The sequence below is a fragment of the Sciurus carolinensis genome, chromosome 11, assembly GCF_902686445.1.
Source record: "Sciurus carolinensis chromosome 11, mSciCar1.2, whole genome shotgun sequence".
NCBI classification, from domain to species: Eukaryota; Metazoa; Chordata; class Mammalia; order Rodentia; family Sciuridae; genus Sciurus; species Sciurus carolinensis.
In genome coordinates this window covers 25,919,744-25,928,072 of record NC_062223.1, presented here as the reverse complement: position 1 = coordinate 25,928,072, position 8,329 = coordinate 25,919,744, and the positions used below count along the sequence as shown (strand labels likewise).

The 8,329-nt window shown below is 38.6% G+C and overlaps 1 pseudogene; it reads right to left on the bottom strand.

Moving 5' to 3' along the window:
• Positions 1-632: 632 nt before the first annotated feature.
• Positions 633-1,496, bottom strand: LOC124958130 (leucine-rich repeat-containing protein 59-like; annotated as a pseudogene).
• Positions 1,497-8,329: the final 6,833 nt, after the last annotated feature.

Genomic DNA, 8,329 nt, shown 5'->3' with positions numbered 1-8,329 from the left:
TCTTTTTAGACTATCTGGGAGACTTCAGGTGACTTATGGAAGGCCTCAGCTACTCTGCCTACAGGAGTTACATTGAGCTGATGGTTGTGAAGTTCCTTTCACAGTCAGAGATTTTGTACAGTCCCTAAAATGCTTGAATGACTTAGAGGTCCTTTAGGAAATAGATAACTTCATTCCTGATTTTGACTGGATTTGCTGAGCATGGTGGTCCCCTAGTCCAGTAACACACTGCCTCCTGATCAGCATGGGCTACCCAGGGATCAATTAAAGAAAGGGTTTGTGACACAAAAGTATAAATGTAGTCATAGCTGACCATTAAGTAGCAATGAGCCTTACCTTTACACAACTTAGTATAACAACTAGAAAAGGCTGTTTTCTCTCTCCCCACCACAAGGCGACTCCTTTAAGCCTGTAGGTAACTATACTTCCCCATCTTCCATTTCTTTTCATTCCACCATGGAACCCTGAAAAAGGAACAACAAGAAGTCCTAGAAAGCAGAGGTCTCAAGTACTAACTGGCAGCCATTTGAAGATGGCAGGTAAGTCTGGTCCTAAAGGCTGTGTCTAGCAGAAGACAATTCCACAGGAATCTGAGCTCTAAGGCCTGGGGGCAGCAGGTGCTGTGGACAAGCTCACTGCTGGGAGTTGGTGTGCAGGACCCATTGGAGGATCTTGTGGCAGCACAGACCCTGCACAGTGTTGTCATAGATGATGTTCACACTGGGGTGGAGGGGTTGCTGCAGCATTGCGGTTCCTCCACAGGCAATCAGTCCATCGACCACACACAGCAGTAAGAGTGGCAGTAGCAGCTTCAGCACAACCCAGGACTGAGTGTGAGTCCACAGGTGACTTGCCATGATGGGAGCCAAACTTGGATTTGGTGACCTCATGTGCTTCCTTCTTGGGTTCCTTCTCCTGCTCCCACATGAAAGCTTTGAGAGCATCATACTCCTTTCCCTGATGCTCCTTCTCTGGTGCCTTTTCCTGCTTCTGCAGTTTGGACTCCTGAGCTTCCTTAGCTCTCTGTTTGGCTTCATGCCTGTCTCTCCTGATCCTCCTGCACAGCCTTCATGTGCTGTGACACCTTGTTTACACACTGCTCACACTGCCTCTCATCCAACAGTCATTGGCCACTGTGGCCAGGACAGGGTTGAAGAGGATGTCATTCAGGTCCAGCCCTTTCAGGTTCTTGAGCTGAGCAACTCTGACAGGCAGGGTGACCAGCCTCTTGTTGAGCATATCCAGGTGTTGGAGGTGGACCAGATGGCCAGAGTCAGCCAGCAGCTGCAGCTTGTTCTCACTGTAGTCCAGCTTCAGCAGGTGTGTGAGGCCACTACTCATTTTATGGCAGGACAGATCCAGTACAGTGGCCTTTGGAAATGCAGCCTGCTATTGACCAGGACCTCATTCAGGTTCCTGAGGCTCAGGTCCAGTTCCTTGCCATCCAGCTTGTTGCAAAGTTTCCTGTCCTTGCTACAGGCATTGTCCTTGGTCATGGTGAAGCTGACTGAACTGACCCCGGCTATGGGGGATTGTCCAGCAGGTGAGAGAGACTGAAAGCATGACACTCAGCAGATGTGCATCCAACTGACCACCTCCTGAGCCCTCTACCACAATTGCCTCGGGGAGACCACTGGGAGTCTCCAGCCAGAGGCACTCCCAGACCCAGGCCCGTTCTTACCAGTGCAGCCAATGAATCCCATTTATTTATTTATTTACTTACTTTATTTATTCTATTAATTATACATGACAGCAGAATACATTTTGACTCATTGTACACAAATGGAGCACAACTTTTCATTTCTCTGATAGTACATAATGTAGAGATACACCATTTGTTCAATCATACATGTACATAGAGTAATAATGTCCATCTCATTCCAACATTTTCCCATTCCCATACTTCTCCCCTTCCCCCTCTCCCCTCTGCCCAATCTAAAATTCCTCCATTCTCCACAAATCAGAGAAAACATTTGGCCTTTTTTTGTTGATGGTTTTGGTTTATCTTGCTTAGATGATATTCTCTAACTCCATCCATTTACTTCAAATGCCATAATTCTATTCTTCTTTAAGGTGGAGTAATATTCCATTGTGTAATCCACTCTTGAGGGTCTCACCTCTCAACACTGCTGCATTGTTTCTACCACATAATATTTGGGGGATACATTTAAACCGTAGTACACACTATCAACCTCCCACACCATATTAGGTCCTTTTGTAATTCATTAATCAACAATGATATCATTCAGAGTTTCTACTTTACATATGGTTCTCTTTGGCTTTTGGAATTGTACTTTATATAATTTTGGACAGAAATGTAATGATGTGTTCACCCTCATAGTATCATACAGAAGAGATGAACTGAATTAAAAATTCTGTCTGTTTCATGACAACTGAAATTTTTACTTTTTTCAACAGTTTTTGACTTTTCTGGAAAGTCATATGGTTGTAAACACACAAATTTTCATACTGGCTTGTTTATTTGGTATTAAATTTTGAGTTCCCTCTATATGTTTCCATGGCTTATCATTTCAATTTTTTTTAGTAAAAAAAATATTTTATTGTGTAATTGTCCATCATTTATTGTTCATCCACTATAGTGGTTAATTTAAATTGTCAACTGGATTAGATTAAGAGATGTCAATGATTAAGAGGTTTCTGGGTGTGTGAATGAAGGCCTGTCTAGGAATGACTGGAATGTGGCATAGTGAACTGAAGTGGAGACCCTTCCTAAGCATGGGCAGCATCACCCAATAGAATGATGGGTTGGAGGAATAAACATTGGAAGAACAGAGAAGCATATGCAGATGCAAGCTCAACTCTTCTTGAAAGGGTTCTTGATTGCTGCTTAGATCATCTGACCATATTGGACACTTGCTTCTTCACTCTTCCAAAGTGGACTCTGCCACTGTTTCTCCAGGTAGTTTCCAGAATCCTTGATGTTGGACTAGGGTAGCAGCTGTTGATCCCTCTTGTTCTGGGACTTCTGCCTCTTGGACTGCATAGCTACTGGTTCTTCAAGCTCTCCAGCCTACAGACAACCTTGGTGGACTATCTGGCTTCTGGTTGTGTAAGCCAATCTAATAAATCCCCATTTTATAATCATACATCCTGTTGGTTCTGTTCCTCTAGAGAACCTGACTAATACAGAGCATCATTGCTGACTGTGTGTTAAGAGCATGTTAGTACATGAGAAACATTTAAATTGGGCAATGATATTTTTCTCTTCGGAGATCTCCTCCTGCACTCTTTCAGCAATACCACAAGTCTGGATTACATAGCTTTGTGTCAAGTCTTCATGTTGGGTAGTGTTCATTGTCCAATTTTGTTCTTCAAAATTTGCCCTCCTGGGCATTGTGCTATCCCTCCTGTGTCTTTGCCTCAGAATGTAAACTTGGTAATTAGTTGTTAACATCTATCAAATCAGGTCATAAATATTTGGATTGTATAAAATATAGACCTGGGAAGACCTGATCTTGATAATGTTGAGTCTTCCTGTGCATTAGCAGGGGTAAGTTTTCATTTACTTCCTTTTTCATCAGAGCATTGTAGTTTCTTTCATGGAGGTCTTGTACATATTTTGTTAAAGCAATACTCAAGTATTTCATTTTGGGACATACTAGAGTAAGTGCTGCTATTTTTCTAACTTAAACTTTGGCTTGTGTATTGCTGGCATATAGGAAAGTCATTGATATTTGCACATTACTTTTTTGTATTTCAACTTCACACTGATAATTTATTGGTTCCAGAGTATTGTAGAAGTATTTGTGATTTTCTGCATAGATGATGACAACTGCAAAGAAGGATGGCTTTATATCATCTATTTCTTCTAAACTTTCTATTTCTTGTCTTACTATTGAGTACAATGTTGAAAAGTGTTGAGAGAGAACATCCTTCCCTTCTTCCTGATTGTTATGGTTTAGATATGAGGTGTCCTGCACAATCTCCTGTGTGAGATAGTGCAAGAATCTTTGGAGGTGAAATGATAAGCTCATGAGAGTCTTCATCTAATGAGTGAACAAATCCACTGATACTGATTAACTGGGCAAAAACTGTAGGTAGGTAGTTTGTGACAGGAAGAAATAGGTTTGGATACAGTAACACAAAAGCTGACTAAAAGTGATCTTATCAGTAAAGCTTCTAGACTCTCACTATGAAAGATGATGTCAGTTTTTGATTGCTTTGAAAATATTCTTTTTTTTAAACTTAGGAAATTTATTCATAGTTTACACAATGTCCTTATAATGAAGGGGTGTCAAATTTTATTAAATACTTTTTTCTGCAAATGTCGATATAATCCTGTGATTTTTCTTCCTTATCCTATGGTGTCATGAAATACATTAATTGATTTTTGAATGATGAATCAGGTTTCTACATCTGAGATAATCTCACTTGGCCATGGTGTATAAATCTTGATCCACTTTGGTGGATTTGTTTTGCTAATTGCTGAGTATTTTTACTTAACTAACAGCAAGTCCTGTTTACTCTCATTTCAAAAGAGTTGTAAATGTAGTTCAGATTCCTTAGTAAGATCTGTGATACCCTTGCATGGCTTGGTTCTTACTCATGTCTTCACCTTCCATTTTTCCATCATCTCCGTGTCTTATCCCCCTTCAGGTTCAATGACCCCCATCTTGAAATTGCCCAGCTGTGTCCCACAGTGGATCTTAACATATGTGACAGGAACAAATGACTTCTCATCCTTGGACTTCAGCTTAAATCTCACCTTTAAAAAGGCCTTATTTAATTGCCTTAATCAAAAAGATTCTTACTTTTATATTTTTCTGTCACAATAACCTGTTGTTGTCCAGAGATTACAGCTCTGTTCCTGAGGCTGGCTTTGAAGTTATGATCTTCCTACCTCAGCCTCTGGAGCCATTGAGGTTACAGGCTTACACTACTGCAGCTGGCACTACTATTTAGTTTTTTAGAAAAACATGGAATAAAGAGAATAAGTACATAAATAACTAGTTGCTACAGCTGCATAAACCTTTAAAAATATATTTGATCTTAAACTCATAAGGATAAAATTGAAGATTAAATAAACAGAAAATGAAATTGCTCTTACCTATTAAAGAAATAAGAGATAAACTCATCTTCATTGGAACAAATTAATAGTGCTGATATTTTATTCTTGATTATTTGTTTCATAACATTTATGAAAGAATTTTTCCTTGTTATATCTTGTGACTCTACTTATGAGTTTGATGGATTGGGTCTTGACACATAGATAATCCTTGAAATGTATATGGAGAGTCCCAGGGAGTGTAATTAAATATGAATTGGCTGGACACATTCCAGTTGCAGGGCTCCATGATTAACGTGTGTTCATGGTATAAAATCTTTAGTGATTTTTTTCCCTGTCAGGGAAAAGTTCTCCTCTGTTAGTAACAGTTACGATGTTTTTAAAAGGTGGTGTATTATTCTTAAAGAAGTATTTGAAAAGGCACAGGAGTATCTATCTATATTCCAAACACAAGTGTTTACCTTACCAGGACAAGAGGAGACAGGTTAAAAAGCTGAATGGCATCCATTAAAGTTACCAAAATAGACCTCAAAATTTCCTTTTTAAAAAATGCTAGGTGTGCTATTCCTTGTTGAAGTTATTTATTTGTATTTTTAGTTCATTGTTTTAACATGGGAAATTATAATTTTTCTCTTTTTACCATGAAATTTCTTTGAATACCACTACCATCACTAATTATTTTTTTCAGGATTCAGTAGACTCCAGAGAAAATGGACAAATATGGTTGTGTGATTTTAAATTTATTTTCCAAGAACAGCACAGCTTTTTTCTTCTGTGTGCACACTGGATGGTAGAGAGATTACTCACTATTTTTGAGTGAGATCAAAGTTCCTCCTTCAACTGCAGACAAGCTTCAAAGGTAGGATTTTATAGTCAGTAGCCAAGATCAATTTTGAAATTTTGTAACTGTTTTATAACACAGGATATTATGTCACTTGAGTATGTAAGAAAATATTGATAAATTTCCACAGGCAGAAAGTGACTGTTCAGATTGTATAAGAGAGTCATCACAAATATATTCCACAAATTAAAAATTTAAGTCAGGGACCATCTACATCCTCAACACTGTTGCTTCCATCTGGAGAAGTAGATGGTCAAGGTGAAAAATTGATTCCTCAATTAGCATGGAGAGTTCTCTTTTCTGATGACTTCAGCCTAGGTTAGACCCTGAGCCATACTGTGCTAGTGGACACACTGATGCCTGGAAGTTCACCTCCTGTGAACTGTGTAGCACAATATAGTGCTCTATGAACACTTTTGGTTTACTAAATGGAAGGATTGAACTACCACACACTTTGTACAATAGTCACCAATACTTGCACATCTGTGTTGTCTGTCTGGTCTCTGAAATTAGCATCTGCCAAAGAGTCAATACTAGATGTGGCAGGGGGGTCCTGCTGTCCACAGGGGTGTAAGGGGATGAAATGAGAATGATCACATTTGCAAGATGTTATAAATAGAGAGCCAAGAGGACAGAATAAGCATATACATAAGCAACATAAGAGAAATAAAGGAAGGTAGAACGCTGGTAGAATTTGACCTGAATGATAAGACAGGAGGAAGTACCCTTTATTTAGACAAAACCTGGGAAGGAAAAGATTTATTGTGAAAAATAAAATATTTACTTTTGTAAATACTAAAAGGATATCTACATGAAGATATCAGTGAAATAGTTGTAGATGCCAGGGTGAAAAGTAGGGGTGAGATGATGTTGAAGATATGTAATTCAGAGTGCTTGAGTTATTTATAGGTTAGGATAGCATGGAATGTTCAGACAAAGTCTCTAGAAAGAGGTTTCAGGTTTTTGGTAAACTGAGACTGTGGTATCTACTAGTTTGTCAAGTTATCACCTGAAACTATTATGGTTTGATTGTGCCCAACCCATATAATTTATTTTTTAAATCTTTTTTATTTTACAGAATGTATTTTGATTCATTGAACACAACTGGTGTACAACTTTTCATTTCTATGGCTGTACACAATGTAGATTCACAATATTCATGTAATCATACATATACATTGGGTAATACTGTCTGATTCATTCTACTATCTTTCTGTCCTCCACACCATGTAATTTATATGTTGAATTCCAACATGCAGTACCACAAGAAACAGTTTTGTTTGGAAATAGGGAGTTTGTGAAGGTCATCCAGGTACAAACTGTATTAGGATGGGTCCCAAACCCATATAACTTCTATCCTATTGAAATAGAAAATTTGAATGCAGGGAAAATGATACAAGAAGAGAAACTGGTCATTAGCAAGTCCAGGATGGAGCAGGTCCTTCCCTCACAGTTTTCTGAAGGATCCACCACCACCAAAACCTTAATTTTTGTTCTCTAGCAGCAGGGCCCTGAGACAACACATTTGTGTCAAAAAGGACTTTAGCTCTAGCAGACGAAGACAGTTTTGGTACCAGGAAGTGAGGTGCTGCTGCTGCAATAAATGTCTAACATAAGAAGCCAGCATTGTGATTGATTAATGGATATATGTTGGGAGAGTTTGATAATCATTAGAAAGATCCCAGATGACTTTGAAGAGATGGTGGGTAGAAACGTGAACATTGAGGGGTGATACTGGTGCAAGAAAAGAGGACAGCAGTGGAGATGGTCTCTGTCTTGGAGAATGGAGACATCACTGTGAGCACAATGTCCCTGGAAACAAGAATGCTAAGATGCTTGGAGGTGATATTTCCAGTGGACCTGAGGCCCAAAGAAAGTGGAGGAAGGGCATCATTTTCTAAAGACTCAGCACCACTATTGATACAGTGACTTGTGGTCTGTAGTCTTCCATTACTAATGGATTTATCCACTCTTCATATGAAAATTACCTTAAGTGAGTTTTATACGTTGAGAGTTTTACTTTAAGTTCAGTTTTATACTGTGTAACTTTATACATAGTACAACTTTACATGGATTTCCCTTTCATTCTCTCTTTTTATTTCATAACTTTAAACACATCTAAAGAGTAACTTTCTGAGAAACTTTCCAAATCTCAAGAGGTTTACAATGGGTTTAGGATACCGTGAATCAATAATATGGCTTCAAGAAATATATTTATCAACATGTGTATCAAGTTGGTCATTAAATTTTGGACAACATAGTTATGTATCAAATCACTTAAGGCAGTAAAACTTGCCTTATTTTACTTGGATCTAGAAATCTACTGAAGCTGTGTGCCAGCAGTAGAGGCTTCAAACATATATGGCAGATGAATAAAAGAGGTTGTAATGTTTCTAAGGAGTTTTCATTGTTTTACAAGTAAACTGCTTTACTCTCTGAAATTGGCATCAATAAGTGAATAG